Below are 18,402 nucleotides of genomic sequence, written 5' to 3'. Positions count from 1 at the left end.
AAAAAGGTATTTTGCTATGGAACTGTGGCTGCAGTTCCCTGCTGGGTGTCCTAGTTCCCTTGGACCTTCTTTTGAATATCTATTTTTTCACCTCTACATCCGTACCTCTTAAGGACCTCTGTAGAGTAAATGGCATCTGGGTTCAAATTTGTAAGCAGGCACTTTATGCACTGCACTGTGAATCCAGCCTGGGGTTGCATTTGAGCCTGTGACCCAAAGATGTAAAGATCCATGTTATATTTCCTGTCTTTTGAGTCATCCAACTTCACCAAACATATTCTTACTGTTACTAAAAATGTACTGCATATTGACTGCTGACAGGTTAGACTCTCTTTGTGTGATTGCTTCACATATTACCAGGATTTGTACATCAGACCTGGCAGTGTTATTCTTTTGTTCTTGGTCCTCTGTGCTTATACTTCAGGATTAAAGAAAAATGTTTCTATTGAAAAAAAAAAAAGCAATATAATTATATTTATTGGCATATTCTCTAATTTTTCTATTAGTCACATGTAAAATTGCAGGCCAAATTTTCAGCTGGCGTGAGTTCGTTTAATAAATTCCTTTCCTTCCACAGTTCCTTTAATAAATCATCCTTCTTGGATGTGAAAAAAGTGCATTGATTTGTGCTTTGAGATTGCATGGATTAAATTTGACTTCAGCTTTTCATTTGGTGCATTAATCATATTTAGCAAAACACCTACACAGACAATATGTTATAAGGACTGGATATCAAGTGTTCTGCTTCCTGCAGGTAGAAAGTTGCATTGTCAGTAAGCAGCCAGTGGAAAGTTATTTTACTTTAACGTTACCATGTGAGAGAAAGCTGACAATTAAAATCTTTCATGTGATTTTTTTTTTCAGGAACATTGGGTTTTTATTCTATGCTGATATTAGAAAAAAAAATGCATCCAGCTATTGGCAAATAAAGAGTATTTGCTTATTTTAAAGAGGAAAAAAAAAGAATGGGATGGATGGTTTCTGAATGAGAGTGATTAATCATGCTCTGCATGTGCTGGGTAAGAAGTACTTAATTTATCATTTGAAGAGTTTTATAAATAATATGGAATGCTGATGATGCTGACATCACCAAATTAAAAGAGTAGGATTAACATTTTGGTACTTTCTTAATTATATGGGACAATATTTGTGTTTTTGTTTTAAATGCTATAATATCAGTTTTAAAAATTTATTAAGAGAAGTATTAGTCTGAGGAAGGAACAAGGAAGTGTCATGTTCTTTGATTTCTTTCTAGAATAGAAATGGTTTTGTTATGTGTACATTTATTTTATTTATTTTTTCCTGCTGTTTCTTCTTCATCATCCATTCTGCCTTTCTTACCTGCCTGTACAAACACACTTTCACTTCCACAATCAATAGTTCATTCTCCTGACTTTCAGCATCATTCGTATTCCCTGCATTCCTTTTCAGCAATGCACACTTGCTCAATCTTATAACAAAAAACATGTATTGTGGTTAGGCGGTAGAGGTCAGCACTAGTCTTGTGTCACAGGTCAAACAAGATCACTTACATTCTTTATCAGGGTCATTTCTTCTCCCTGGGTGGGATATGAACTTTTTTCTTTTTTTTTTTTTTTTTTTTCTGAGAGAGGAAACAGCACAGCTGTTCAACACTCCTTGTTCAGAACTTCTGGATTGTATACCTTCATCTTTCATGTACGCTTCCAAAACAAGGGATGAATCACTCCTAACCAATCCTACTAATTCTGTTCTATATTCAGACACTAAAGTAACTGCAGAATGTGTTTTAATGTATTTGTGTTGTATGCAAAAATTTAATTCCATATTTTTTTAAGATAAATTTGAAGAGATATCCAATATTTATAACTAATATTAATGAAATGCTCAAAGTGTTTGTTTCTGGAATTTCAGAGGCATACATATTTTTTGGTTGCATATGATATCACAGTAATATAATTTAACCTAATATTATGAATATTTCTTCATTTTTAATAGAAAAGGAATGTTTATTCAAAATAGTAACATTTAAATGGAATGATTCTGAGTTAAAAGTGTTTGCATCCTTTGTTATAATTTTTCCTATCTTAAAGTAATCCATTTCATCTTTTTTTTTTTCAGCTGAAGAAAGGCAATGTTACAAGTATTTCTTATTATTCTTGTGTTTTATTGACCCTAAAGGAAATAGGATGTTAATTATGCTTTCACCACTGAGTATTCCTCTTTCATGGATGAATGAGGTAACACACTAGAAGTTCTGTTACTGATCTTCTAATTCATGACTGATTATTATTTTTTTTTTTTTGCCAGCGTTTGTCAGCAACATCACACTTCTAGGCAAATTTATATTATAAACATTTCCTAGAAGATATGTCATTCTCTATTCTGTTTACTCCATAGTTATCCATTTTGATCCCAAAAGTTAGAATACAAAGCTTCCAGGGTGAAAACAAAATAAGCTTTTGAGAAGTTTCATCTAAGAAATGCATTTGCTTACATGTCCGATGCTTTTTTCTGTTTTTAAAGAGTGTAGTTTTTGTTAGTTTTCCTCCAAAAAATAATAGGTGTTCTTCACTATACTGTTCACTTGCTTCAGAAAGCAAGATTTACTGTTTGTTTTGAGGCATCATTACAACTGATGGGTCTTAGGGTTTCTCTTGCGGGTGCTTATGTGATATAGCTCTGCGCTATAAAGTAGTGCAGCACAATAGGAACTAATCTCTAGAGCAAACTGGTTGGTGCTGAGGATCTGAGTTTGCACTGTGCATGTTTTGCTTTAGACTGAATGCAGACTGGTGGGTAGACTGAATTCCCTATTGGGAATAGGGAAGCTGGAGAGCATTGAGTGTCCTGCCAGAAGGCATCTTCCAGTTGAGTTTCACCCCAGAGGAATCCAGTTTTAACACTGTGGAGGTGCAATGTGAATCAAAGCTCAGCAAGTGAAGATGATCAGGAGATTTGCTTTTTAGAGTATACTTACGATAAAACACGGCATCTTAGCATCCTCCTAAGTACAGGAAAAAGTCAATATTTATACCAACTGAGACCAGAGTTCACTTTTTTTTTTTTCTTTCCCCCCCTTATAAACATCCAGCTGAGTTTGTCAAATTATGCTCTATTCTTCCGCCTCCATGTTAGTTTGTCCTTTATTGCAATCAGGCTCTGAGGAGCAGAGTTTTCTATTCTATTTTGAAGACCTTATCAAACAGACTGAGAGAGTTGGTTTAGGTTTTAACTGGGTCAGCATTTCATTCCTTACCTAGCTATTCACAGAGAAAACAAGTGGAAAAGGAGGGGAAAAAAAAAAAAAGGATCAAGAGAGTCTGGCATTATTTCTGGGAAACCATACTCAGTACAAATGAGCCCAAGCTTTTGATATATTGATTCATATAACAAGAACAGTTAAAGTCAGTTTACCGATTTAACACCACCACCCTATGTTATTAATATTTGTGTTACAATAAAACCTAGATGCCTGTTAAGGCTCACCATAACATTACACACCATTCCATCATGCCAGAAGAATCCAAGAATCTATTTTCCACAGTCCAGGGATAGGACAGACCTTAATGTGTAAGAACGAGGGAAAAATTATAAACCAAATTAAAATGGATTAGGATTTTTATTTTTATAAAAGATGCAGTAGATCATAACTCATTGGCAAGGTGTTGGTGTTGAAGTGAATAATGCTAGGCAAACAAGCATTCACATGGACACATTCTTAAATTCTCTTTTGTTTTAAACAACCAAATAAAAAAGGGTTTCTATATAGTATATTGGGTTACGTGCAAATATTTTCCATGTATAGTGCGTGTACACAATGTCTTATTACACCTGATATATATATAATATAAAAAATATATATAGCTTTGTATATACATCTTATAAGTGTCTTGCTGAAGTTGTCTTGATCAGTTTACCAACTTAGACAGTCATTAAACTAAGTATTAGTTGTTCTTGTAAAACCTGCTGTTACTGTACAAAACAGCTTAGATTTACTCTGTATAAATTAACTACGATGTTCATGTCACAATAATATAACACACTTAATGCACTTATATGCTTCTTGTCAAAACGCTTGTGTATGGCATCCTTCATTTCTTAGTATTTCCATAACTTGACCCAGAAGGTTACAAAGAAGTCAAATTTGCCCAGCAATGGGCAATTTTCTTTCAGCCTAGTATCTCACCTTAGTCACATGTAAGTGTAAGCCACCAACTTTGCATTTCTACTTTAAACCTTCCAACTTTTTAAAAAAATCTGCAGGGTTTTGGGTTGCACATGCTTATCAATAGCCTCTAATTTAGAAGATATTTACCTTCATAAACTATGCTTCCTAATATTTTAATGCATATACAACATTATATATATATATATATATATATATATATATATAAACAAGATTGGTTGTGAGGATTTAGTAAATGATAATTAGTGCTGGAGTAGATTGACAAATTGTGTTTCATGAAAATCTAGATGCATGAATTTGTTGGTTTCTGTAGATGGAACAACTATGTGCAACTTCTGAGTGCAGAAAAATGAAATAGATATCTAGAGGAGCAGTAGACTTGTCATCACTCCACCCAACACTTGCATCACATTATAATCCTGAAAAAGCTTACTGCCCTATTTCCATTAATTTTGGTAACCTATTTTGGCTGCTGCATAGCCCAAACAGAGCAAAGAGTCCCAGCATTTAATTTTAAGATTTATGTGCTTTGAAAAAATTGTATAAGGCAAGAAATATTCTTTCACTTTTATACTGCAGCTCAGATTTACATTTTTAGAGCTTCCATCAGCTTTGGCAAAATGACGGTTAGTTTGATCCAACTTCTGAAGCTGGGAGTTAGGCCAAGACTATGGTAGTCAGAGATCTGTGAAAGCATGTTGCTGCTCTATTACCTGACACTTTTGGCCCTATTTTCAAGATTTTTATGCTCTTTTTTATTTTCTTGTGTGTATAGGACTCAGATTTTCTTTTTCTCTAAGGCTGGAATCTGATACTATTTTTGCTTAGCATCTTTTGCATATCACTAAATGCATTATGAAGCAGTTCCCCAAGCTCAACTTCACTGTCTCTGGGGATATGTCAACAAACAAGTGGTTGAGCTGGCTCTACTATGGACATTCCCATCTCTTATGAGTATTTCATCTTAATTAATAAAACAACCCTGAACTTCTCCAAAATGCTGATGCTTACAAGGAGTAGCCTTTGTTTGACCCCCATCAGTTTTCTGGGCACCTGAACATTGCTTCTGAGTGGAAAAAAACGTTCGTATAATTTGCAGACATACATTTGAGCATTAATAATAGTTATAATCAATCAAATAGAAATGGTCCAATTTTGTCACAAATAAAATGCACTGAACCTGTATCTGTGGGTAAAGTTTGTCAAAATACAACTAGCTTTGTTGAAGCTATCAAGTATGATGCATTGTGAAAACATATGTGCTAAGGGAGGTCTCTTATCTGCTGGTTTCTATACTTGCTCTGCAAACAATATATGCATTAAAATATCAAGATGGTGCAAATACAAATCTAAACTTTGAAATTTGCAGACTTGAGTTCCTATTTCAATATATTTTTTGAGAATTTCTTCCTAAGGTTGTATGCATGAAGCATTTCAGAAATGATTTTGGAAACCAAAGAAAATCAGTATACATACAGCTGAAGCACAGAAGAAGAAGCTGTATTGTTTATTTCAGTTAGAGCTATCTATAGAGTTATAATGATAAAGAGGAGACAGGACTTGTTTTTACTCTCAATTAACTTGTGTTTAACTTATTCTTTGAAATTAACTGAAATGAAAATATCATGACGAGAAACTGTATCTGCAGGATAAGATGCACACCTTTGCAAATTGAAGATCATTAAGGCATTTTATGTACTCCTTTTCTCGTGCAGAGAAAAAAAATAGAAAATTTGACGATTGGCCTTTAAGAATCTGTGGCAGTCATTAGGAAAATATCAATCTATCAATAAAAGGTCAATCAAAGCACACTGAATAAAACAAATAAACTATGTTACCCTAACTCTCCTGTTCCAAATGAAGTAGAATAAAAGGCAATGCTGCTAATTATAATTTGCCACATAGTTCTTGCAATAAAAATAAAAAAAATAATAAAGAATTTGTGGAAATTTAGGATGCTGTTTCTTTGCTTTCTGATATAAAATTTAATCCCTGACATTTTAGCAGTGAATTTAGTACCAGTGGAATAATTTGAAAATTTAATATTTTTGACGTTTAGCGTTCTGTAAAAACGTCTTTTTGGGAGGAGATTATTTTTGTTTGAGTTTTGGTGATCTGAAATATCCACAAATTCTGTATTTGGGAAGGCTTTCTCTTTTCTAGTGGATACACTTTTCTACCTTCAAAAAACTCACTGCCTCCTACTTAGTTCCTCTTCCCTCACACTCCTATCAATGCCCTTTTTTAGTTAAAGAGAAAGGAAATTAGATGTACGGGGTGTAGGGAATTCTTGACCCACTTTGAAACACAAGACATAAATCGAACTCAAATGACTTTGCCAATTTGTTGCAAATGTTTTCAGCTCATTCTCTAAGGCTTTTCCCTTGACACCAGGAGAACTTCCCACCTTTTTTAGGTTCACTCCATTGCAAGTGGCCTACATCACATGCGTATGCTTCAGCTTGACAGGTCACGGAAAGTATACACTAGCCTTTCACCTCCAGCTGCCCCTCTACTCGATTTCCTCTAAGCAATATTGGCTTCTGCAGCTAAAAACTGCTTTTCACATATAATGAAATTCACAAGTGCATTGGAGGAAATGTGATTTTTTTTTCTGCCCCCACAATTTCAATAGCAGTTTATTCCTTTAAAAGGCAAATTGCAGAAGGGAATAACTTTGAAAGCAAACTGGAAATATAAAGACAGGAAATGAGTCTGTGACTGTATAACTGAGTTCATAAATGGGTCCTTTTTTGGTATGAAACTGGGCTTTTAGAGTAGAAAAATCACCTACTTAACAAAACCATTCTCTGTTTCAGCACTGCAGGAGCATGAAATAAATCCATGTTTCTTTCTAATACATCATTCAGTCTATCAAACTATTTCCAAATGACCGGAGTTCTAGCAGTGCAGCAGAAGGTCCCATACCTCTTCTGGGATGGTGGATTTTTTTAATATAATCCTTTGAATTTCCTTGTTCATTCTGGTTTATAAAGATGCCTATAAAGCATCCCTTAATCTGAAGATGAGAAAAGTGTATATTGTTTCTTAAACCATGAACTGCAGACACCCTAACTGCCTGCAGAATTTCCTTTCTTTTTTTTTTTTTTGTTTTGTTTTGTTTGTTTTGTAGGGAGGGTTTCTGCATTTTAATTCAGACATATTCTTCTGTGTAAGTCTCAAAGCATCTGTACATGCCCATTCTGAAGTAATATTTATTCAGAATCATCAGGATTGTCCCTAATCACTGACTTGCAGTACTATCATGTCCAGTGGCATTGACAGAGCACCTAAATCAATTTCTTTCATGTCAGGAAAAAATTATTGCCTACGCTGTTTAGGTTAGCACACAACCACCATAAATTTGTACAATGTATGTCTATATTGACTCAGTCTCACAGATAAAAAAAAAAAAAAAAAATTAGTAATCAGTTGCTTTTTTTTCCCTCCCCACTCACCAGAATCAAGGTAAAAAGCACTTAGTCACAAGGCGTAGAGATAGTAAAACAGTTCTTTAGGATTTAGATTCATTTCACTAAAAAGAACCTTTCCTCTAAAACTTGCTTTTCTTTTTTTTTTTTTCTTGTTGAGAATACTCTGTTTGATTGTTTTTTATGAGACTCATATCTTAGTCCGCTGCTCTCTCATGGTTTCTTGCTGCATTATGACATCTCTTTTAGTACTGAGAGGCCTGAGGAGAAAGAAATGTTGCAAACGCTGTTTCTGCTAAAGCTAAAAAAAAAAAAAAAAAAAAAAAAGAAATAATCCAGACGACTATTGAATAAATATTAGGTTACCTGATGTTGCATTGCATGCATATCACAAAGTGAAAGTACTGCATAGGACATACACCTTTCAAGCAAGTAAAGGAAGGACAAAGGCTGATTTCATTGTGCATATGAAAGATTAGGGGTGGTTTGTGGCTAGGCTTTAAAATAAAAGATGGCAGTGAATGAGAGGGAGATGATGATGATCTGTTGAGTTCATGTGGCTGAGATCAGCAGCTGTGATGAGTTCTCCCCAGGTTCAGATATTCTGCTTTCAGTAGAACTAATTTTGTGCCTTTAGAACATATCCTTTTTTCTTAGAAAGCACCTCAGTGCTCTAAAAGGTACTGTATTGCTGTAGCCTAAAAGTATCGTGATATTACTTTAAGGTATGTGAAGTGTAGGATGTGAATATAAAATGCAAGATGCCTTATGAGGTATTAAGTTGTTATAAGAATATCCTGTATCTTAGAAGAATTTTTTAATTTTATTTTATTTTATTGTGAGGAGGGGGTGTTTTAATCTTACAAGAGTCTATGATACAGGGAATAATAAGATTCTCATGCCAGGCAGAGTAACAAAATGCACTGCGATTTCAAATCGTGATTAGCTACTAACAAGGAAGGTACAGAAAAAATATTGTGTGGGAGAGAGTGTGGAGGAGTTAATAATTTTTTTTTAAACTTTTTTTAAATGCTAAAGGTGACACTTTGCTGAGTCATATTATTCTAGGGATCTGAAAATGGCAGATTGAAAAAGTATGCGATGTATTTGATTTGGCATTTAATTATGGTGTAAAACCTGTGAAACTATCATATTGCTTCCTCCTTTAATTTTACTCTTACAGGCAATTTTGTCTGTCTATCATGTTAGAATGTAGTTTTTTTTCCTCTCTGGTTGGATAGGTCTTGTAGGAACAGTATTTTCATTATTCTCATTGATGGGAACTTTGAGAAACATTATAATTGTCTTTATTGACAGTTGAATTATTTTTTTTTAAAGGAAAACAGAATGGACTGGCTGACATCTTAAACTTATTTAAATATAGTTCTTTACGTTGTGTTGGAGAAAAAATGCTTTCTTGAGTAAAATGGAATAGACTGAAAACATCTTAAACTTATTTAAATATGATATCCTTTACTGCATATTATGGAGAGAGTTTCTTTTTTAAATTCTGAGCCAAATTCTACCATGTTACAGTCATACAGTTTATATTATTTTAGTGTCTTGAATGCAAAATAGAGCTTCTACAATACACTTTACATTCAAATTTGAGTTACACTAGCTACCTCATCATTACTCCTGAGCTACAGAAATTACCACTGCTTAAAATGAAGTAGTCAATCTACTTCCAGTCTTAGGCTTTTTAAAACATTAATATTTTAATTGGTTTGCAAAAATTCAATCAACTCAAAGTTGACTAACATCTTTTCTTTACACAAGATGTTTGCTTGTATTTGTTTTATTTTCAATAAATTATTGTGCTTAATTAAGCCTATGATTTTTTTTTCTCACCCCCCTCCACCCCACCAAATCACCCCCTGATTTTTTTTTCTCTGACATGCACTTAAAAGATTTCAAATTAACTTCTAGACAGATGAGCATGCATATGTGGTAAATTTTGGATGCTAGAGTAATCTGCGTAAGTGTCACTGCTTTCTAAATGACTAGTTCTCTTTTCAATTTAAGGAAATATAATGTGTGGAAATGTATTATGCTAACTTCAAGATATTTTTATCAGATGTCTAAATGTATTTAAATATGTTCATGTACACAATATCACCGGAAATATTTTCACAAATAGACTTAAGAAACCGACTACTTTTCATGCAACTACATCCAGCTTCTGCATTAGAACAAAACTCTTCACTTGCCCTCAGCCCTTGTTCATGCTTAATGCTGTGAGGACAGCTGTCCATAAAGCTTAGGAGTTGGCCACCTGGGGAGGTGCATTTTAAATGCATTTAAATGCATACCAGTCAAGTTCAGATACAACACAAAGAAGGTACAATAATCTCCAACACTTTGTTTAAGGTGAGTAGCCATTTTTAGGCACTCAGATCCAAAAGAGAGTTCAGAGTTGAAAGTGTTAAGATTAAGAAAGATTTTCCTTTGCTTTTATATCTTTAAGAAGAAAGCCGATCTCTATTGAGCAGCTTACGTGTCTCTCACCTCTGTCTACCTACCTGTTTTAATGAATGTTGTTTTTGTTTGTTTGTTTGTTTGTTTTGCTTTGATACTTTTAGACATTCGTGTGTTTCTTATGGAATCTGAACAACTCAGGCAGGGTATCTGTGGGTGTAAATGGCTTCAGGTGTTTGGCTCCTAGTTCCCATTGTTGTCCATGCAAGGCAGAACTCTTATTTAAAAAAAAAAAAATCAAAAAATGTTTAAAAGATTTTGTTTGTTTGTTTATGCCCAGTTGTAATTGTTAAGGTTCTCTGAGGCACCGGAGAAAAGTGCCCATGTCTTCTGTTCATTTCCTCTCACTAAAGCATATTATTTCTGGCAGGACTATGACCTTAACTTCTAACTTGATCAATCCTGGATCTGTTGCATAAGCCTTCTTCAAGAATATTATTCCATACCTATCTGCCAGCTGTTTCCTTCTGACCTTCCTGTTGCTGAAGTCTTTTCCCATCCTCAAGAAATCTTCCAAAAATAAAAAATCCTGTACATCTCCTCCCCAGACATGAATTATCTCCTACACTCCTGACTCTGTTCCCTCCCATAAGTATCCTGGTCTCTCCACCCAACAGTGCTATGAACTCCCGGGCTTCAGGATACGTACTCTGTGTGTCATTTACTTAGTTACCAGGCAGGTAGTTTATCACTATTAATATATATTATTAGTGAATAGCATTTTTATGGTAATATTTTCTATTGCTTTTTTTTTCCCCTTGAAATAAGGATCATTATGCTTAACCTTGCTAAGGAAAATCAATTATGTACTCTGGATTTTGGTTGCAATATTATATGTTGAAAGGCATCAGCAAGAAAATATCTATATTGGGAGGGAAAAAGTAAGATGGGGAAAATAAAGAATCTATCTGATAATTAGGCTGTTATAATGAACTTCAGTACAACAGAGTAATTAACTTTTGAACATTTACTGAAAATTGCTACTTTTTCAAACTTCACCAGCGCAAATAAAACATCAGTGAAAAAATGTATTGAATCATAGACTAATGCAAATGACTCAAGGTCACCTCCAAAACCTCAACCCTGATAATGAAGATGTGGTGATCAAAGAGAAGGGAATGTAGCCAGCATGTCTTGAACTATATTCTTTTTAACTGGTTGTACATATACCTTTTGAGAGCAGTTTATGGGACAGTGAAGTTACTGTGGCCCTGGGTGTTTCATAAATTACTTTTCAGGGCTGGGAAGTCCAAAGGTTAATGCAGTGAGTTATGGTTATCTCTGAAATTCTTTAAACTATGAAAAATATCTATATTCTATATAAAGTCTGAGAGCTTTGTTAGTGATATGACAAATCACGCTAAATAGATCTTTGCCTTCAAAAAAAAAAAATCTGTTCTTATGAAGAAAATAATTATCTCAAGGATTAGAAATGAAGGAATATAGCCTGTGAGTATCCTGATAATCATTTCAGGCAGGAACAGAATGTTTCAGATTAGGTAACTCTCTTCCTGCCAAAGTTTCTTGCACCATAGTCTCTGTTAAGCAGATGAAAAAAAGTTGCTGGAACTCGTTATTCTAGGAGAAGAATATTTTTACATTTCTTCACTTCAGTTGCTTACCTCAGTGTACAATAACAAGAAATTAATAAGAGTGTTCAGAAGCTGCTGTTCCTGGTCCCCTGTTACCTCTTTGAATTGTATCATTAAGGAGCGTGGGACTACAGACATGAGTCAGTTCAGGGTTTAGTCCGGTGGAACATACTAATTTTCACAAGAGAGAAAGGAAATTTTCTCTAGTTTGCTGGTCCTTCTGGTTACTTTCGTACATTCTAAATCTGTCATCTGCTTCAAGTTTTGCATATGCTTATGTGCATGTAGCTGAATCTTAAAGAATTGCAGATGTATGTATATTTCTGAGAAAGACATGCTTATCATTCCTCTTTGAGTTAAATGGTCTTTCAGATATCCTTTAGACAGATATTTTTCTTCATGGAAAAGCTTTCTGCCTCATGAGAGTATTTCTTCATTCAAGCTAGGTCATTGGTAAAATAGGTTAAATTGTCTTAGAAATTTAGAAACTTAGAAAAGTTCTGTGTATATGGTACTTTACATATCCTCTTATGTGGAAAATAAAGTAGGTCTTATTGTTATGCTTTTTGCTTTGTATACATTCAGTTACCTGAATGCATGTTTTTGTGCTTTATATGCAGTTCCACTGTCTTGGCTTTTTACCATTAAGCACCATTAGAAAAGTTCGTATCTGTGCTTTCATTGTTCATTATTTCTTCATTCTGGTGTTTTTTTGTTGCTGTTTGTTTCTCTGTTTTAATTTAATTTTTGCATTTCTTCTGACCTTCTGTCATGGCTGATTCCTAGGAATAATGAAATAATATAAAAATAAGTGAAAAGATGCAAAGGAGAAATATTTTAGATTTAGTTTTGTTGTGGTTTAGCCCGGCTGGCAGTCAAACACCACACAGCCGTTCGCTCACCCTCCCCCCTCCCTCTCCGGGATGGGGGAGAGAAACGGGAAAGTGAAGTCTGTGAGCTGAGATAAAGACAGTTTATTAAGACAGGGAAAATAATAACAATAATAATAATAATAGTATTAATAGTAATAATGTGTACGAAATAAGTGATGCACAATGCAATTGCTCACCACCCGTTGACCGATGCCCAGCCTATCCCTGAGCAGCCGGCCCCCCACCCTGGCTAGCCACCCCTATATATATTGTTCAGCATGACGTCAGATGGTATGGAATACCCCTTTGGCCAGTTTGGGTCAGCTGTCCTGGGTCTGTCCCCTCCCAGCTCCTGCTGCATCCCTAGCCTGCTCGCTAGCAGGACAGAGCGAGAAGCTGAAAAGTCCTTGGCTTGGTGTAAGCACTGCTCTACAACAATTAAAACATCAGCATGTTATCAGCGCTCTTCTCATTCTAATCCAAAACATAGCACCCTGCCAGCTACTAGGAGGAAAATTAACTCTGTCCTACCTGAAACCAGGACAAGTTTTTACCTAAACTTTAGGTTAATATTATTTTACTCAGGTTCTTAAAGTAGAAGTGACATGAAATGGCATGATGTTCACCATAAAGCTTTTCAGTCACTGAGGCAGCTGTAAAGCAAGCTGAAGATGATGGCCACAAATATATTGGGGCTTACTGTAAGCATATCTGACTTTCAGCAGGTAGATTAGTATTTATCATGTATCTTATTTGTCCTCTATGCTTTTTGAGACAGAGACTCAACAAAAGGAAGAGGTTTTTGACCTATCTTTTCTGAGATCACACTTTCTTTTCACCCAAGACCTCTTTGCCTTGGTCCAACCACTTTCTTTCTGTGGAATTTTAAGGGATTTGCTGTTCCCAAGCATCAGCAGTGTAGGAATGAGCATTGACTCGGATCTCCTCGTATACTGTGAAAGTTGATCAGTTTCTTTTTAGTACTTCCACTGCTAATGGTATGGTCACTCTGCTTTCTATCTCTACCACTTTAGTTCTCCAGATACAGGAGCCTTACATTCAATGCACTGGAGGATACACTCACTGGGAAGAATTTCTCTGTGCATCATAAGATGTTGACATTCCATATGACAAATCACTTCTGATGGAGATAATACTTATCTCAATAGCATGAGTGCTAGAATTTGATAACAAACACTTAAACTTTATATTTTTACACTTTTTTTCTATAATATTGTGTTTTATTAGTATGAAAGGTGCATCCATGAAGAGATAAAAATTAACATCGCATACAGAAAAAGATTAAGTGATTTAAATTACATTTAGTCCTCGATAGTGAATGATTTATTAGAGAGAAAGTGAAATATCTTTCTTCAAAGCTGGAAGGTAAACGACTGCCGTGAATACTACTACTTGCAGCAGTCTAAATGACATGAAAAATTCTGATACGCTTTTTCTTAAACCTGAAAAGAGCTTGTCTATAATACCTACCATAACATCGTTTGAGACAATTTGTTGAGCTGCTGATTATGAGCTGGTAAATTTGAGTTTCTCTATTTGCCAACAAGTCAACATAACACTGTTTGAGTTCACAGAAGAGTGAGTCAAGCGTTGAGTTTGTGTGAGTCAATGGGAGGAAAAATGACTTAAGTAAATTACAAGTAAAAGTAACAGCTTTCTAACAAACCTTCCATCTGTTCTTTCATGTACATTTTTTTTTTACCACTCCAGAACATCCCGTGGTGTCAGATGGCAGATTTTATAGCACAACCAATCACAATTTGAGCTGTTCAGCAATTTCTAAGTGTCAGTAAAACAAAAGCACCAGCAGCTCTTTGCACAAAAAATGCAACCAGACTTTCTGAAACAAAGGCAGCCCTTGATTTTTCTTTCTGTAAATCCTAGTTACACACTGGGTGAGAATGTGTGCTGCATATCCTTTGAGCACATCATGGAACTGGCAGCTGGGACACGGGCAGCTGTAAGTCTTTGTTAGCACTGACTCTGGTCTGCACCGGCACCAGCATCGCCAGCCCCAGCATGATTTAGAAAGTCTTGAAAGGCTCAGGTTACGGAGGCCTGTCTCTAGTTACATCCACTCTGCCTTATAGTAGTCAGTCTCTTGTTTCCTTATGGGCAGGATCATGACCCAGCATCTCCACAGTGCTAGCAGATTGTCCTGATATATATGTCAGTGGCCCGGTACTATCCTAAAGTAGCTGCGTGATTCTTGAAACACAACGTAGGACTGTGTTTGTGTGATTCTGTCCCTGGGAAAATATTGTCATTTTATGCTTTATGTTATTTTATCTCTGGGATAAGGAGTGGACAAAAATCTGATCCTTTCTTTTAAACATTTTAATGGTATATTAGTACCCAGGCAGAATATAAATGTGCTAAAGAAAAGGAAAAAAAAAAAAAAAAAAGAGTCATTCTGAGAAGTTCTTCATTTTTGTTGGGCATTTTTATATCATTTTGACTTATCTGAAACAATAGTATTAAGCTTCAATATTAAATGAAGCTAGCTATGCGTTTGCAAGCTGCTGTCTTATTATTTAATAATAATCAACTAATTAAATTATCCTTCTTATGCGCATTATGTCACTCACTAAAATTCTGAGAGGAAAAATAACATTTTGAAATCTGATTAGACAGAAAGTGTCATGCCTCAGTTGTGTTGTTTTTTCTTGTTGTTTATTTTTTGGTTTGCCTTTTTTTTTTAATGTTGTTGTAATTCATAATAATGGGGTGATGCATCACACCAAAGCAACTCCTATTGAATTTGAACTGTTTTGGAAAATATGATTTAAAGATGTTCACACAAGACCACTGATTGGTGTGGGCAACCATCTGTGCAAATCAATGAATTACTGCATAAATACCAGCATCATCAGTCATTTATGTTCAAAAGTATGACCACAAAAACTAAACTAATAGATACCAACCAAGGCATTAATTCTCAAAAACAGATAATTAAACAGTTTACTGAATGAATGTCTGGAGGACTTAATCCAGAGAAGTTGTAGGTTGATATTTGCCAATTTTGTCTTTTCTTAACAGGACCTCTAGCAGTAAACCTGTATCACTGCATGAGTTCCAGGGCAGGCTGTCCATTTTCTCTTTATTCCATTATATTTTTTAACACATGAAATAATTTTCTTACAGCAGATCCTAATCTCTTATCAATAAAAGAAATTGGTTTTGATTTCAGCTTCCAGAAAAAAAAAGTATTATGTTATGATTTTCCTGTCAGCAAACACATTTTTAAGGGGGAGGGGTGAATGCGCTAAAATTAGGCAAGAAAGAAGATGAAATCAAACGGAAATGCATTCCTCACAGGAGATAGGCTAGTCCTTTTTTTTTCTCTTTTTTTTCCTTCCCCTCTTCCTAAACAGTGATTAAAATCTGTTTCTGAAATCTTAACTTTATCAACTACAGATAGGAGAGTGAAGATATGTGTGGAGAAACTCTTTTTTTGAATGAGTTCCATTTTCCCATAACTCCAGTTGGGACACATGATAAAATTATCAATGAAACGTCCTAATTTGATCCTTAACCAAAGGGATGTTGTCCTATGAATCATCTGTGTTTGTGGGAGGCAACACTGAAGCTAACAGAGCAGGAATGGGCCCCAGATGTTTTCTGGGAAGCTGGTTGCACTGCAGGCTGTGTGTATTACCTAACGTAGGCGACCATATGGAAGAAAAGGTTGGAAACATCCCATTACGAGTCATATATCACTGAGCTGACAGCAAGGATTTCAGCTTGTTTTTATTTAAATCATGAAAGCAGCTGCTCAGCTGTCTAACTGCATTAAATTTAACCCTTTTTCTAGCAAATGAAATTTGTTTTATGAAATGGCAGACAAACTGCTGCCCTTGCAAAAACAAACAAACAAACAAAAAAAACAGGTTAGAGCACCCTGTGGTAACCCATATGCAGGCAGCAGGACAGCACTAATAATGACTACATCTGCTGCTGGGTGATCGCATAGCCGCATGATACACCTGTGCCTTATTAAACACCAGTAAACCCCTTATTCTGGAAGGGTAACAGCAGAAATATATGCACACTACATAAAGATAGTATCTCTATTTTTTTTCATTTTAATCTACTTATTGTTCAATAGATGCACACCTTTAGAATGAACCATTACTTTTTTTTTTTAGTTCTCTCATCATCTTCCATTTTCTATTTTATTTCTCCATTATTATTTCTTCTTTTCTTAATTTTCCTTCCTTTTATCTATTTGTCTTTTTATTTGTTGTTCATCCCATGTAACCTCTCTTCTATCTGCTTTCCGTTTTCCTTTTCTTCCTTTTTTCCCCCTCCCCATTATTGTCTCCTCTCTCTCTAGCCAGTGTATAAGCTTTTCTCAGGGATCCTCCCAACTGCGCTTCTCTGTCCCCTTACTGTACGCTACTTAAAAAAAAAAAAAAAAAGGTTGTTCCTGTCAGTAGGTAACAATCTCTGGCCTCCAAATCAATCCTTCACCACATCTGTCTCAAACAGCTTATTGATTTGTTATTTTTTATCACTCTTTTGCTAAAGAAAGAGAATTTAACAGAATCCTGACAGTTACGGTTAAGAAAAAGACATACAGTAAGTACAGACTTTAATTTCCTGTGTAGAAATCTGTAGAAGAAATATAAGGAGGATCCAGCATAATACTAAACCAGATTAGTAGTTACAGCAAACTAAAGAATGCTAAACTTGGTTTGTCTCTTACTGTTTCATGGAGGCTGTGGAGGCTGTAATCTTTATTCTGTGCTACATCTCTCCTGTTCACCTCCATCGTCTGAATTCTTTTTTTTCTTTTTTTTTTTTTTTCTGTCAGAGCATGGAGGTTTTCTTATTTTATATTCTTCATGTTTTATATTGCATCCATCGTCCTTTAAGACTATAGAATATTTGACAAGAATTTCTTCCACATCCATCAATCTGAGTCTTTGCTACAAAGGAATGGTATGCTTACACTGGCAATTAATTAGCTAAGTATTTGATACAAACTTTTACATCGAAATTAATTCTCTGTTACTTAAACATAGTGGAAGCATGAGGAGCTTGGCAGCACTCACTTCCAACTAGTGCTTTGTCTCCCAAGAGAACTGGTGTAGATGTAACCTATGCACTCCAATGCAGGTACCAGGTTTTGGCCATAGTAACAGTATCTGTCCCTGTTAGTTTTGGAAAAGAGGTAGGATCAAGAACCAAAGATACTCCACTCTGGTTAAGAGCAACAGAAAGTGTCCTTACAGGCCTCTCACCAGGCCACAGGGAGGTTCTTCATGCACAGACACTATGAAAGGCAGCCAAAACAATGCCCTCTTGCAGAAGAGGTAACTTCCATAGTAACACTCTGCTAGTAATTTCTTTTGTCTCTCCACATTTTGGAGATAAAGCTTTCTTGTTATTTTAATACCTTCATGATTTTTCCTCTCTCACCTCCTGTCTCACTTCCTTTCTCCCGATTATTCTTCTGAAACTTTCAATGCTACCTAGGGTATGACATGTTTTCCTACTTATAACAGGTTGTCTGTTTTCTGCTGAAGACTTCTGTTCTGACTTTCCAAGATTTTGCTCTCTGTTTCATCTAGTTCACAGTCACCCACAGTGTATAGCATGAGGTCTAAATCCATGTTCAATAAGACTAATTTTTTCCTTCCAGACGTCTGGTATCACACTATGTACAAGTGTCCAGCTTAAGGTTAATAAGAGTTTTCTTTATTCACAGTAATACTCAAAATCACAGAATTGTGGAGGTTGGACCTCTGAAGATCATCTAGTCCAACTCCCCTGCCGAGCAGGATCACCTAGAGCACATTGTGCAGGATGGCATCCAGGCTGGTTTTGAATATCTT

The 18,402-nt window shown here is 35.4% G+C and overlaps 1 protein-coding gene across 4 annotated transcripts in view; it reads left to right on the top strand.

Moving 5' to 3' along the window:
* The window catches only part of AGMO (alkylglycerol monooxygenase), a 198,693-nt gene that overhangs the window by 150,283 nt on the left and 30,008 nt on the right, over window positions 1-18,402 (top strand). Inside the window, exons 13-14 of one of the 4 annotated variants that reach the window (XR_004781078.2) lie at window positions 865-1,019; window positions 2,101-2,213. The exons of the other annotated variants lie outside the window; for them this stretch is intronic. The gene's annotated coding sequence lies outside the window, so the exon portion shown is untranslated. Of the gene's footprint in view, window positions 1-864; window positions 1,020-2,100; window positions 2,214-18,402 lie in introns of those variants that run through there. 4 annotated transcript variants of the gene reach the window in all.

This window comes from Cygnus atratus, chromosome 2 (assembly GCF_013377495.2).
Source record: "Cygnus atratus isolate AKBS03 ecotype Queensland, Australia chromosome 2, CAtr_DNAZoo_HiC_assembly, whole genome shotgun sequence".
NCBI lineage: Eukaryota > Metazoa > Chordata > Aves > Anseriformes > Anatidae > Cygnus > Cygnus atratus.
The sequence above is the reverse complement of the archived record's forward strand: the minus strand, read 5'-3'. Positions and strand labels throughout refer to the sequence as shown.